We start from the raw sequence: 15,606 nt of genomic DNA on the forward strand, positions 1-15,606 counted from the left end.
TTTTTTTAAAAAAAAGCGTAGGTGTTGCCCGGCACTGGGACAAGCTTTACTGAGTCACTTGGCCACTACGTCATAACAATATACTATCCTATACATAGTCAATATGTTTATATGATATATCGTCATTACAATATATAGATACACATAGAGTGGGATTCACTCCTGACCGTTATCTAACTTCTTTATTCTGACTTTTACTAAGTTTGGTGTTACTATTGTGGCGATGTTGTATCTTTCCTTAAAAGAACAATGGATTATTTATTATTTAAATGATAAAATATTGAATGCATTAGTGAGATTATTGTTCATTTAACTAAATTTGCTATTTTCCATTCTAAAGGTATCTATGAATTAATAGCTACTAAGAGTTGGATTAGACACTTCATTATTAGTATGGGTGGGTGTATTTATTCTTTCTTACACTTCATTATTTAGTAATACTTTTGTAAGTGACAGGTTCTCACTTCCATGATGCCTTACACTGTCCTCGACTGCGTTTATAATCTATTTATTTTATTGACGTTAATTTCTGGAAGGATCAGCGATAGTCTCTTCATAGGAAAAAGTTGGATTTACTGCGATTATCGAGCGTAGAAATGGATGTAGTTGCCCTACTCGGATTGTCAAAGGTGCCCTCTTCTGGTAAAGCCATCTGCTATAAACATCTGATGGAAGGTATCCAAGAAGAGTTTATTTTTTTGTAACTACCACAAGAAGAAGTAGAAGAAGAAAAGTTGAGATCAAGATGTGCCCGGGTATGTTAGGCAACTAGGAAATTGGCCATCTAGGTACATAGAAAACGGAAAGTGTGTGAGGAACAACTATTTCGAGGTATTACTACCCAAACCTGACACTTCAAAAACTACCAACATTTAATAGATTTTACTAATTCTGTTTAACACCGTTGGCTAAGTAAGTGTGCAATGCCCAGTGATTAAGACATTTGATTACCAAACGTGCAGCGTTCCTTAGATTTACTCTTTCTAGGAGCCTTTTACAGCTCAACATCTGGTGATGGACGTATAGTATTTATCGAGAGGATTTTGTACAGAAACCAGCATTATAATGGAAAAGGCTGTGGCCACCAATGACCCCAGCGTTGACACGCCCAATATACAATTCAAGCGGAAATTCGCCGCTGGTTCATAATTGGTATTTACTGTTTTACATTATTTTTCAAAAATAATTTTTTTAATATTTTTTTTTTTCATTAAATAATTCGTTAATCATAAAAACTAGAGAAATAAAAAAGTAAAGTAAATTATAGCAAGAAATGACTTGCCTCATTTTCCAGAGAAGAAATACAAACAATTATCTTCTTACAAATGCCGGAAATAAGTTATTTGCGAATGGAATAGTAAACAACATTGAGAGATCCTTAAACAAAGATCATAAAAAAGATAAAGTAATAAAATGCATTAAAAATGAATCATAAAAAGAATTCCCAACTCTTTTTATTAAGAGGTACACAATTGGAAATTTGAATAATAACTTCCTTAAATAAAGTAATTGTTAAGCTATTTAAAAAAAATAAAAAAAAAAAAATAAAAAAAGACTTCAACATCTGCAGTCATTCGCCCCCGAAGCCTTTTTTAGTGTAATGCCAGCGACCCGACATTAGACAGGAAGAAAAAATCCTAGGACAAGCTCAGGATCTCCAATACAATTCACTTTTTTTTATCTCTAGCTGATCCTTTTGCCTAAGTAGCAAGTATAATTAAGAAATAAAAGGCCTATTTGTTATTTTAATTGTTAAATTTCATCTTACAGTAGACATATATACTTATAAGTATGTAAATAAAGAACATTAATAAATTCAAACAAAGTTAATTGATTAAGTTAATTCGTTGTTATTCCTGTTTGATCTCTTGTGAATTGAGACGTTTGGTTGTTTTAATTTAATTTGTTTGAAAACAAATATATTTTTCCAAAGCTCCTACTTTGTCCCAGAAAATACATTTTCATCGGATAATATTTAATACAAAAATTAGTTTCTGTATAATAACTAATAAAAACAGTTAATTATGGCAAATTAATTATAAAAACGAGTGAAATATGGAAAATAGGAATTGTTGTTAATAATTTCCATCTAAAAGTAAAGAAAATGGCAAGTTAAGTAACAGTAGAACATAATAAAGTAGGAGCTCAGTGTTGAAACCATAAAGAAAAGATGGTGTTGTCTATAAGAAAATATCAGCCAATAAAAAAGCACTTGGGCAGCCTTCATTTTACACCAATAGATATATTATAATCATTGACTATGTTGGGTAAAATGGCGTCGATCAGTTGTAGTGTATTCTGATTGGCTGATCTTCACCCTTCCACTGCTACCTACTTAGACGTAGATTCTACTGTGAGCTTCTATACTATTATGTTTTACTGATACCAAAATTGAATTTACTACAGTTTTAGATAGAAATATTCAAAAATTACAAGTTAAATATCAGTGGAACGTAATACAATAGGAGCTCAGTGTAGGCAGCATAGTGAAGAGATGGAGCTGACTATTAGAAAATAGCCAATGAGAAAGCATTAAGGCAACTTTTATTTTGCACCGCTATCTATATTGTACCCATTGGCTAAATTCAAGTTAGGTAAAATGGTGTCGGTCAGTCATAGTGTAATGTTTACCCTTCTCAGACGTACATTCTACCACAGTAGAAGCTCCTATACCATTATGTTCTACTGATACTAAAATTTATTTTTGCCTACAGTTTTGGATGGGAATATTCAAGAATTAAGTAATTTATAATTTTTTGTTTTTATATTAACGTTTATTTTGGTTTTAAATAAAGTGTGTACGCATTTAATTTAAAAAATATTTTTTTTTTTACAAAACAATATTCTTCGTTTAATGTTTTTAAGATTTTTGCGTGGAAAAAATGTTGGTTAAGTTTTATCCAATGTTTTTAGAATTTTTTAAGTAAAATTTGGGACCTTAAATATCTCAAAAACAATCTTCCGGCGCTAATCCATTAAGACACATTTATTTGATACACAAAGGAATGCAAATGAATTGAATAATAAATAAGTAGATATATCATTCGTAATAAAAACTGACGTCAGTTTTGGAAACATCTGTTTTTTATTTCATAATAAGAATAAAGTAACTCCTGTCTAAAGATCGCCATACATGGCACTATATAATTTAAATGCTCTAACGACTTATCGAAGTAAAAAAAAGTGTGGGTGGTATCTTAAAATACATCCTTATATTAGTCAATATTTTAGTTTTTTTACTCTTTTTATAAATACCTGGCAGATGTCCTTTTATTCCACATATATTTAAAAAATAAATAGAGCTTAATTATGCGAAATTTATGCAATTCAACAATGTTTGGAGCTCTCCTTAAAAGGTTTAATTTTTATTTTTTGTGTTTCATTATAAAGATGTGTCATTAATCATCCCTTGATGACTCAGGGGAAGAAACATTGATGGCATTTCTTCGACATCTAAATGATTCTTCTCTTTCATTTACTTGTCTTAACGTTCACTACATGTAACAATGAATAATGTCTGACTGTTTGTCATTTTGAAATATTACCCTCTAATGTTTTTAGTTTTGAATTTTTTAATTAGGTGCAAATGTAACATTCTTGCCAGCCATATACGTACGTTAGTTAGAATCTTATGTTTATGTTAACCAGAGAATTGAAATTAAACTTATTGACACAAAATGAAAGTTAAGCAACTTCATTGGCTGCTTAAATTTTTACGAATACTTAGAGAAAACGTAGAGATCATATCCAGTTATCAAAAATAGGTTTTTATTGCTAAAAAGTTTCGAAAAATTGTTTAAGAAACTTTGTTGTAGAGGCATATATGTATGAATTTAGACCCAGCATAGATAAAAATGAAAGCAAAAAGTTAAAAGTCCCGTGTTACCGCAAGCGGCAAGTTATGCAAAGTCGTTTTCAGAAAGCTGTTGCGTTCAATAAGTATGGATGAGTACTTCTGTTAGCTTAAAATTGTACTTAAAACTCACAAATTTGAAAAAACTTGTTTATTATAGTTTTCCTAGGATTAATCGTGTATGTTTTAAACATTCCGTTGGCTTGGAGTCGTTGCGGTTGAACGGTTCTTGTTCCTCAGACTGTCTAGATAACACATTAGCGAGCGAACACCGACGAAGGTAAAAGGAGCGTTTTTGTTTTTGTTTTTTTTAATCTAAACTAGCACTCCCACAGAATCTGCTATGGGGCCTGAATTATACTTTTCTCCTGCTTTTTTCCAAGCCCTCAATGTGCTCACAGAGTTAAAAAATAAATGAAACTCCAATTTAGTAAATACGAATTGTAAAATAAATAAAAAAAAACTGCTTCTAATTTAGACATCTACAAAAAAATAAGGTTTTAAGTTTAAATAAATATTCATTGTTTTACTTTTTTTGAACTACCTTCACTACTGCTTACATAATGTTTATAAGTTTCAGACGAATAAATAAACAGTCAAAGTTTACGTTGACTTCTTGATTCATAACTTTACTTTTAGTGAAGTGACTCACCTAAACTCAAAATAGCTTACATGTCCTATTTTCATTTTCGAATTATCGTACGTATTCAGATTGCGATTATTTTAAAATAACTATTAATTTCTTCTTTTTATTTATTTTAACATTTAGAGATTTATTTACATTTTTTTTTAACCTAAGAAAATTGTATTAAAGAATATTTAGTGTACATTTGTCATATGAATGATGTTAAATACTTATTGCCGAAGATGTTGGTTAAAGAGAAATAAGTAAACACAACAGACACTTAATGTAGTCACTTGTTGTATTGAAACAACAGTATAAAGGTCTTAATGGAATAGAATCTGGCTGAAAAATTAACCATTCGCCAGCTAACATATACCGCTAAGATTAGATCAGAGATAGAAGCTCGATTGCAAGTACTGAGGTGTGAGAACAAATATTTGTAAAAATAATTAGTGGCTGTATTCTACGTGACTTCTGTGATGGATTTGAAATTCTTGAGAAACAGGTCTAAAATCTAACATTATTCAAATAAAATGTGTAGAAAAGCTTTCATATTTTGGACTACAACTTCATATAATCTAAACTTAACGAATAGTTTAGAAAAATATGAATAAGTTGATTTTGAAGAAACTATAGTTAAAAAACTATTTCATTCATGCATCAAGCAAAGATAATGTGATCTTGGGAAAGTAAATTTCTAAAATGATTGTGCGAGACACTGTTGTTAAATTCTCAGTTTGGATTAAAACTCAAACTAACATGCAACACCCTATTGAAGTAAAACGTGGTCGAAAAATTCAATTAAAAATATTATTATTACAAATAATATTTTTTTTTTTCATAATATTGAGTTGTACAAATAAACAAATACATATATTAAAATACTTGAATAAATATTGAATAGTTATTTGTACATTGTAATCCTGTCTCAAATCGTAAAAAGGTAAAGTGAATAGTTTACAATTTAAGGTAGAGTATAATTTGAGTGTATCATATATAATATGAAATATAGTAAAATAAAAATGAAGTTTCTATTTCAAATTCATTCCACCTTGATTGTAATCTTAATTGTAAGCAAAGAAAAGAAATAACATCATTGAATTGGATTTTAAAAAATATGGAACCATATTTCTTAAAAAAACTGATGTTAAAAAAAGGGAAAAATTAAATAAATCTAATCTGTAAAAACATTAGTAGGCCCCTCATCAGTAAAGCAATCTGAAGCATCAGTCAGCCTCTCTTTAATGAATATATAGTTTGTGAATGGGCCAATTTAATATCCAAGGTCCCATTCGTTTCTATAGCAACACCCAACTTATGCGAAGGGAAGCAACTCTGTGTGTTAGCTTGCATAATTTTTTAGCATTTGTCAATAACTATTTTTAGGTCAAAGGGTCAACTAGATTATTTCATGTATAGGAAGGAGGTTCAGACTGATATTCAACTATCCTAAGAATATTTGCAAATTTAGATTTAATCTACTTCTCATTTCATTTCTAAGGAATAAATAAATTCTGAAATAAATAAAGTGTATACCTAAAAGCAAAATCTGTTCACCATTCAATCAATTTGATTTAACACGAAAGTACAATAAGAGTAATAATAAAAACTAGTTGAAAGCAGATTATTTCAATTAGAAGACAATTTTATTATTTAGTCTTGGATAAACTAGGTAGACTACAATAGAACCTAAGTCTTTTTTCTCAAGATAATGTCACAATGACCTGAATTAACTAAAAGGATGCTGATTGGACGTGGTTCATTTAAATTATTGGGGCTAGGTAAACCACTTTATTACTTAGTTAGTTTCCGCTAAATTCACAATATAAACACTGCCTTTTTAATTGCCCCAAAACTTATTTCAAGAAATTATTTCTCCAGTGACAATGTCAAAAGAAGAACAAGCAGAATTTGTACATTATTAGTTTTTAAATTTCCAAAATCTGTGAGAGATCCGAATATAAAAAAATATATTCTCCCACAAAACCTGATTTCAACCATAGGATCTTGGGCCTACGAACCCTTTGCGGTCACCTATTTTAAGGGAAAATGTGAAAATGTAAGATTGCATCCTGAGAATGTGAACTGTTCAAAAAGTATAAAGCCAACGAAATTGAAAGGACACTTCATGTAGGCCCATAGTTAGTAAAAATGCATCTAAAGATGTGATTTTTTTCACACCTAATCATTTACTTTTTGAAGCAGGTGCGCATAAAGTAATTTTAGTTTATGTTAGGGCATAATATGTTTAAGAATTAATTATACTTAGAAGAGGAGTCCATAGCCCTTTACTTTATAGTCTATGGGGTCTGTGAGTCAAAACAAGTTAAGAACCCTTCTTTCTGACAGTACAATGCAAATACAACATATGTACTTGCTCGGTTTCTGCGATCTATTGGGAGAAGCAATAACTACCATGTTCTATTTAAAATTTAATGTTTTAAATACCATTTTGAAGTTGCAATGAAATATTTATTTTAATTATTTTTATGTAATAGTTTTATATCAAATAAAAAATGAATCAAAATCATTTAAAAAACTCTTGTAGTGAACTATAGTTATTTTGAACCAGGATCATGTTTGCCACTGTACTAAACAGTTGCAGAATATATTTTATATTTTGCCAATTTTACATTTTGAATTAATTGCAATTAGCCAAAAGTCCAATTAGTTCTTATCAAGTAACTTTTTGTTTTTACTTAATGGGTGATATGTACAAAAAACTTTCAATCATAAGTTTGAAGAAACGATAAACCTCTTTTAGAGCAGTTGTGCCTAAACCACTCCGAGGTTCGCGATAGATTGAAATAAATTTTATAATATTGAATTTTTCCACTAAAACTATTTTTATTAAGTGTTAATAAAATCACAACTTTTGTTTAACGGGTTGGTAATACCAACTTGGTACCCGATTTCTTTTGCAATTTCTCCAAGTTCAGAAATTAATATTTAGGGAAAAAGAAGCAACTTACGGATATTCAATCAATTTTTCTATACAATCAAGAAATGCCAAGAAAGTGGGTTGCGTCGAAAAACGTTTGCGCATCACTATCCAAGATATAAAAAATAAATTTTAATCAAAAAATATACTACAAGTTCTATTCAATAAGGAAGAAAGAATATTGCAACTTTCAGTCATTAATTTTTTCATTTTTGCCAAGCTTTCGAACTAGAGGCTAGGTCGTCTTCAGATATTTACAACATCAGTAACTATTTCACAATCTTTTTCTACAATACAGAATTCTTTTTAAACTCTATTTTTAAAATTCTTTAATCATTTTTAAACTTCTTGATCATTGAATATGAGTCTATATTAGACAATGACTTGATCTTATTTTTGAGATGTTTCCGAAGTTGGTTTTGTCTGCCTCCGGAATCTGAAGGAGATGCTTTTTTATTCTGTAATATAATATAGTATATTTTACAATAGAGTTAGTGAATAAAATTAGTGTACTAAAATTATTTATTACCTTATATTATCGACAATTACAATATTTTTTACATTTTTATTGTAAGGTTGGTCTGTCTTCTCTCTTTTCTTTTTATAAAATGAGTGTGATAATAATAAACTCTTTAATTGCTATAGAGGCTACCTCAGACATCCGACTGCATCCTCACTGAATACCTACGATGACAATTAAATGAAAACAATCTTTGGCAGACAGAGCAGACACTAGGAGAACTGGGTTCTGAGTTCAATCAAATGGAAAGGGATTATATTGTAGGGGCCCCACTCTGCAACAGTCACTTAATAATAATAATAATAGAAATAATAAATGATACATCTGATTAAATATGTGGATTGTTTAAACATATTTTTTATTGTGTAGAATGACTCGAGATGTAAACGAAAAAATAAAAATACTGATTTGTGGTAAACAAAAAAGAGATGACCGCGTTAATGTAATAAGTGTTATTTTGTTGTATTGTTATAACTATAACAGACTAAAAGACTTTCCCTACAAACTGGTGACCCCGACGTGATAAGGTTTGGAAGAATCATGCTTGTGTTTTAACTCCAGATTCATCCGGATTCAACCATTGTTTAGCCAAAATATATTTATTAGTATCCCCGCTTGTTATAATATCCCAAATGTTCTCCATAAATTTGGGTTCGAGTTGGGGCACTGTCACACATTCATCCTTTTGCACAACACTTACCTTTTTTACAGACTGGACAAAGGTCTGGTTCAGTCTCTTGGTGAATCATCCTTTTAATATTCAATTTAAGATTTTTAAAATTCTTGATCAATGAATTGACGTCTATGTTAGAGAATGAATTGAGCTTATTTTTGAGGTGTATTATTAGCTCCGAAGTTGGTTTTTTTAGCACTGCCTCCGGAATCTGAAGGAGATGCTTTTTTATTCTGTAAATATTCTTTGAATTCCCGGATGAATTCATCTTTATCCAAAATTATATTCCTTTCAGGAGATTACACTCTCAAGTCTTCACATTTGTAGTTATAAAAATCTCTTCAACGTCTTGTTCATCGTCAAACTCAGAGTCAGATTCATCCGACAGATATTCCAAAGGGAGATTTTTATAAGATATGAGATACCAAGTGAAGATAAGGGAGGCTGCAACACCAATGGAGATTTGAATCTTTGGATCTGAAAAATCCACAACAAAACAAAGTTGAAATAGTGAAGAAAGTGCATAACAAATCAAAATTCACATTTGTTAAACTCTTTTTCAATTAGAGGACTCCATACTTCATTGTAATTGAGATGAATCTTAAGTTTCTTTAGCGAGAAATAGCGATGCTTTCTTGTTACTGCAAAAACAGAACAAATTGTGAGTCTGAATAATGGAAGGGATTCAGTGAAGAGAGATTACTTGTTCTTGTAAATAGTTCAAGTGAAAGTCTTAATAAAGGTGTCAAGGTACAAATGATTAGAATACTGGAGTATGCTCACCATTAAAAAAAAAATATATATAAATAAACAGAGTAGTAGGTACAAACTTTTGTCCCTCCAATGGTTATTAACAGTTTACACACAAATAGAGTAGATCAAATTAAGTGAAATTACTATCCTGAGAAACATTGGCTAGGAACAAGGTAAAAAACTTGGAGCAGATGTCCTGTGGAAGTGGTAGTGCTACATTCCACTGCGCTGTAACTTAAAGTGCCCTCCTGACTACTCTGACGGAGAGGTCAAAGGTGAACACATCATACCACAGTCTTTAAACCAACTTGTGTAGTTGGGAACCATTGATCAGTTAAATACTGAAAAATGAAAATTAAAACATCTCCAATTTAAAGGTAGTAAGGTAAAATAGTTCCATCATCTTAAACATTTGTAAAAGTTTGACTCTACATGTAACTAAATAGCTTTCAAAGGATGCACCTTAATTGTTTTCGAGTCTTGAATGAATCAAGTCTAAGCAGACTTAGTTATCATTCTTTTACAAGAAGAGATGGGTATTAAAGGATACTAACAAGTTGGAAGTGCAAATGAAGATGATCTCCTGGTCGAAAACTTGGCAAAAATATCGTAATGACTGAAATTATTCTTTAATTGATTGACTTTAGTTTGGAGGAGAAATCTCAGTATTTTAAGGTTTAATTTGACAATGAAAACAAAACAAATGATTAAATATATAGAGGATCCTTGTGCCTAATTATCTGCTTAATTTTAAATGACAATAGCAAATGAATTTCGTTTGAAGAGACATGAAATGCTGTAATTAAAAAAAAAGCTGAATAAAAGTAGGTAATGGTACATGGTAATCTATGAAAATGTGATCAAAACATATTAGTAAAATAACAAACAACACATCAACCAACTGGGTTAGATAAAAAATAAAAAAACAAAATACAACTCTACAGAGTGTTAAGAAAAATAAAAACTATGGAACAAAGCTGTTGTGAGAGAGTGTACAATTTACACTACATACAATGGAACACCACACTGTCTTATTTGTAATAATAAATATTTATAAGTTTTCACACAATGTAAAGTTATAAAAAGAACACGGAACATGGTATGTAATGGAACAAGTGTCCGTTGAATATTCAAGTAATTTAAGACATTGGATTTTTAAGCAGTAATATACTAAGGAGTAGCTAACTGTATCGGACATATCTGACAAGTTCCTCTAATTTTATGAGTTGTACACTTAGTTTTAACATACTCACTTCTTAAGCCGTATACTTCACTTTGTAATGAAGACACGCGTGGCAAGGTTCACACTGTAAAAGAAAGTTTTCTATTTAACGTATTAAACCAGAAGCTAATTTCATTTGTTAGTAAATCATAACAAATTAAAACAACACTTGTAGCCTCGCAACCTACTTAAGAAGTGAGAATAGGACGGTGTCTTCATTGGGGATTTCGTCCTTGCTAATCTTTGTGTGCTACTATATGTTGTATCGTGTGTCAGTAGAAATTAACGGCAGCTGTGAAAATAAATAAATTAAAAAAAAAAAAATTCGAATGATCTTTTTTGTTTTCTTTTTTCTAGCATTTGTTGGATTTTACTACATTATTACAGTTTTATTCCGCCTAGTTTCAAATTATATTGAATTATAAAAAATCTGGTCTCAAGAATCTCGTTTTTGGATGCACTTTTAGCAAAAATACGTTTTGTGATAATTAACTTTGATATTCCGTTTAAATAATGCAAATTTACAAGTTACCAATTATGGATTAAGAAAGAAAAACAATTATTCCAAAGCTAATATACTAAGGAGTAGCTAACTGTACCGGGCATTTCTGACAAGTTCCTCTAATTTTATGAGTTGTACACTTAGTTTTAACATACTCACTTCTTAAGCCGTATACTTCACGTTGTAATGAAGACACGCGTGGCAGGGCTCACACTGTAAAAGAGAGTTTTCAAACTGTAGAGAGAGTTCAAATCGACTAATTGAACAAAATGAAAAATGAATCTTGAATACGCACGATTTTCTATTTCCCAGTGAACGTGTTCTCTTTTTTGAGAATCACTAAAAAACACAAAATATATTTGATGAATTGGCACTTTCGATCAGGCAAGTTTCTTCAAATTTGTAAGATTAATCCTTTGCCACTTTTCACCCCGTTAATAGATGTTAAGTTCTCACATTACATTGATTGGCTCACACAAGAAGGTAGACCCAACTTCTCCTTGCACCGAAGTAACCTAATATACATTCTCACGGGAAAAGACTTCTCACTTATCGAGAAAAAGGAAACAGAAGTATACTATTGGTTCGCAGTAAGTAGAAAAATAAGTAGTTAAAATAAATTATAGAAACCGTTTTCGAGAAAACCAATCAGAAGGTTTCAGGCGTTCGATTTTGAACAATACCTAATTGTGGCGCCCTCTAGTTGCATGTAAGCGAACTCAAAAATTTAATCTACAAAAAACACTAAATTGGATATCGGCACATACCAACCAAAGTTTGTCTTATGAGTTAGGTCACATACCTTACAGTCAAAAGTTATTTACTTTATATAATTAGTTTAGATAAAAGAACCAAAAAAAAAAAAAAAACAGCAATGTGTTAAGATTACATATTTTAAAAGATTCATCTGCTTAGATGATAACTGGCGAGTGGTTCGTAATCTGATAAAAGGAACACATATTATTTAAGATTTCTATTTAAGATAAAACTTACAGTGGTACATTTGAAGGTGCCTTTTTTCAACGTGATTTTGAATTTATTGATGAGTTTATTTATTAATGACTTTATTTGCCTATGGTTTCAAGTTTGCGCTGAATCTTTTAGGCGCTAATTAATTGAACTCTTGATCTTTTTATGGGATGTAAAGAGCACAAATATTTTCGCAAATAATGTTAGGTAACTTAAGAACCTGTAAGGAATTATACATTGAAGAGTTATACTTGCTGTCGTTAATTAATGTTTGTTTATATTTCTTCTTGTCTATAAAACTTTTAATCAGAAGCAAGTGGTGATTTTAAATGTTATTTGATTGTCAATGCCCAGCAATCTTTTGCAGCAAAAAAATTGCTATTTATTCTAACGGCTTAATTTTATTTTTGAATTTAATCTCTGAGGTCATTGGCAGCCTGAGTCTCTTCATATTGTTCAGCCGAGCTACGGACACTGTACCTTGTCATTTTGATCAACGGACGATTGGTTTTCGAGGCTTTTGTAATCTAAGGGCAGCGGATCTTCCACGTGGGAATTCAAATTCAGAAAATGTTTAATTAATCATTCCCAGACTTGATTTCCTAGGATAGTTTATACATGAAAAGCGAATACCGTAGATCGGTCTGATGAAGGATTCAGAAAATAAAATGTAAGAGAGAGCAGAAACTTTTTCAGGCGGTTTTGAAAAAATGATAAAAAAAAAAAGCCGGTAAAATTCATCATCTGAAATATCGATCAGCTTTGTGAACGTTTAGAATATTTGTTTGTCTAATATGATATTTCTTGCAGTTATTTATCCCAACTCCTTCGTAGATTCTCATTAGAGCCCAATAGATCTATCAAGATTTTTACCTTCTTCGAAATCACCCACACCTGTTGGAAAGACAATATTTTAATTTCTCTTGTTATCCTTTACAGAATATAAAACTTTTTTGAAACTTAATATACATTAACATCATTCAGTACAGAAGCATGGACAAGAAGTTCCCAATATTACCAACAACAAGAAGGGCGGTGTGCGGTTAAAAATAAACTCAACTGATTTAGTGCCTGCGACAGTTATAGGGTTGATCTTCTGAGTTTATTGTCCTTCATTTACCCAGACCCTTCTTAAATATAAACTATTTGTTTAAAAAGGATAGTTTATTTAGTAAGTCTGTCCATAAAATCAAGAGTTTTGTACTTAAGTAACTATCTAAATTATGCGTTCAATTTAGAAACTAATATAAAATGCAATTGTCTAGTCTTTATTTAGTTCAGACTAAACTAATAATGAAGATTGTTTATACATGCGAGTATTTTTAGTGCAGTTGATAAAGTGTTAGTGTTATAGCTGCTAATTGAAATAATATCAATTTTATTTAGATTGGTTTAACATTCAACGACCAAATTAGGGGCCGTAGTCTGTGGTGAGCTAACATACTTGATTTGAGAAAAACCTAGACATCTCCACTAATTCTTTCAGACTTTTGAATGTGATACGATTGTTATGTTTTCAGAAAACTATTGGTAATAATCTTAATGAAATGTTCAAAAATAAGAACTAAGTTTGCTTGTTAGAACTAATATGCTTTTTCCAACGTTATCGGGTGCATCTAATAGATGATCCTCATAGGAAAACCAACTGTTCATTATTTGCAGATCGCTTTTAAAGAGATTGCTTAATTTAATGAATTTATATCTCCTAATGTTCCAGAAATATTAAATCAAATCGTTTTACTCTCAATAAAACAAAAATATATTGTTAATTTTACACCGATTTCCTGTCGATCTTGAATCAGTTCTCAGACGCTTAGCTAACCGCCTTCCACCAAACCTCTTCCATTTCAACCTCTCTTACGCTTATTGTCTCTAAAAAAATACTATCAAAAACTATTTTTCCTAAATCAGTAGTTCCTTTTCATTCTATTATTCCCAAACCCCAACATTCCTTAGAATCTAGAAGCCACATCAATGGTTGGAGTACGATTTGTTTCCTTGGTTCATAGCAATCTTAACATTATGTAAAACATTAAGAAGGACTGCTGGTGACATGCACGCATAAAAAAGAAAATGTCAGATTGGTTTTAAGACAAGTTATTTTACAGTTTGTAATAAATAACTGAGTCATAAATTGCAAATGCCAATAAAAGAGGAGCTTATACCAAATAAATACTCTAAGAAGAAAAGAGATGATCTATAATAAAAATGAAACATTACAGAATAAGATGATGATAATTTATTCATAATATCCCAAGATAAGTTATTTGGATCTAAGAACTAGCCTATAAGTAATTTAGCAATGGCTTTTATTGATACATTTAAAGAATGGATGTGACAGAAGAAAAACTTTTAAAAGACGGAAATACTCTTTGAATATTAAAATTAATGAAAAGATATCTTGTACAAAATTAGAAATAACCTTCAGTTTAAGGTGGCCTCTTTTGTCTCCGCTCTGAAACCTCACGCCCTGTCTCTACCTCTTCCTGTAGGATATTTATATCCTTTTATATGTTCGAGTGATGTCCTGCTTAGTTTTGTTTTACCTATGGTATATAAATATACCATCAGTGTCGAACGAGTCTCAAATATATTTATAACCTTGATTTTCGACCCTCAGGACTAACTTAATATCCTGTTAATGTTTATTTATACTACCTGCTTGGATTTTTACATTTTATTTAAAATAATAGGGACCAGTTTCATACTGAAATAAAAGATTGATAATGAACTTTAGCAATTTTGATAACAGTTTTACGAGGTTCATCCTCATTATCCAACATCGATCAGTCAGGTAAATTTTTTTACCTATAATTGCCGTATTATTTATTTATTATTAGATAATGTCAGTTTTAAGTTTTACTATTCAGTCTTTAAAATGAATTTTAATGAAAAGTTATTACTTAGTTAGAGTAAAGGTTATTATTTAATAGCTAATATTAATTTTATGAAAATAATGTTAAAAGAAATACAACATTTTTAAATTTAAACCAATTGAAGATTAATATTAAATTATATACACTATGGGTAGTGCCTAATTTTACAAAGTTCTGGACATACTGTATTCTTAGTCATGTTTTATTCAAGAGTAAATATTTGTATGCTCGCTTGACTTTCCTTTTCAGAAATGCAGCTACAACCTTATTTGTTTCTTAAATATTTTGTGCTTGATGTTAGCGACATTCGATATGGGATGTTTTAACAGTTTGAATACACGCCTGTTTTCGTAAATGAACAAAAGATATGGGAAAGAAATTCATAAAAAGTTTTTATTTTATTTTCTGAAAGAATAAGCTGAGACATTCCTTCTTAATCAATGTTATCACATATGATTGGTGTTTACCTTTAAGGGAAGGCATTTTAGTTTTGTGATTTAAAAAAAAAACTTGAAAATAATATTTAATATAAATCAAGTGCAATAAGTGATACTTTCTACAAAGCAGGCTTGCAGATCTGCAAATAATAACAATATTTTTCAAGTAGTTAGCCTAATTCATGAGGGGTACAACCTCTAAACCCACCGTATATAATATGTGTCATTATGTATT

General features: G+C 30.4%; 1 protein-coding gene and 1 long non-coding RNA gene across 8 annotated transcripts in view; one reads left to right on the forward strand and one right to left on the reverse strand.

Moving 5' to 3' along the window:
* The window catches only part of wb (wing blister), a 126,486-nt gene that overhangs the window by 24,284 nt on the left and 86,596 nt on the right, over nucleotides 1-15,606 (forward strand). The gene's annotated exons all lie outside the window — the stretch shown is intronic.
* Nucleotides 7,532-15,606, reverse strand: part of LOC141455404 (uncharacterized) — a 59,830-nt gene continuing 51,755 nt past the window's right edge. For 2 of the 6 annotated variants that reach the window (XR_012459251.1, XR_012459250.1), the window contains 6 exons: nucleotides 11,249-11,302; nucleotides 10,776-10,879; nucleotides 10,619-10,672; nucleotides 8,640-9,089; nucleotides 7,949-8,103; nucleotides 7,532-7,877 (listed from right to left, as the gene is read on the reverse strand). This is a non-coding gene — a long non-coding RNA (uncharacterized lncRNA). Of the gene's footprint in view, nucleotides 7,878-7,948; nucleotides 8,104-8,639; nucleotides 9,090-9,191; nucleotides 9,254-10,618; nucleotides 10,690-10,775; nucleotides 10,880-11,248; nucleotides 11,303-11,384; nucleotides 11,888-15,606 lie in introns of those variants that run through there. The other 4 variants (XR_012459249.1, XR_012459247.1, XR_012459248.1 and 1 more) reach the window with 4 other exon arrangements.

Source organism: Rhodnius prolixus, unplaced genomic scaffold (genome assembly GCF_049639745.1).
Source record: "Rhodnius prolixus isolate KJV_2025 unplaced genomic scaffold, Rpr scaffold_4, whole genome shotgun sequence".
In the NCBI taxonomy this organism is placed as follows: Eukaryota; Metazoa; Arthropoda; class Insecta; order Hemiptera; family Reduviidae; genus Rhodnius; species Rhodnius prolixus.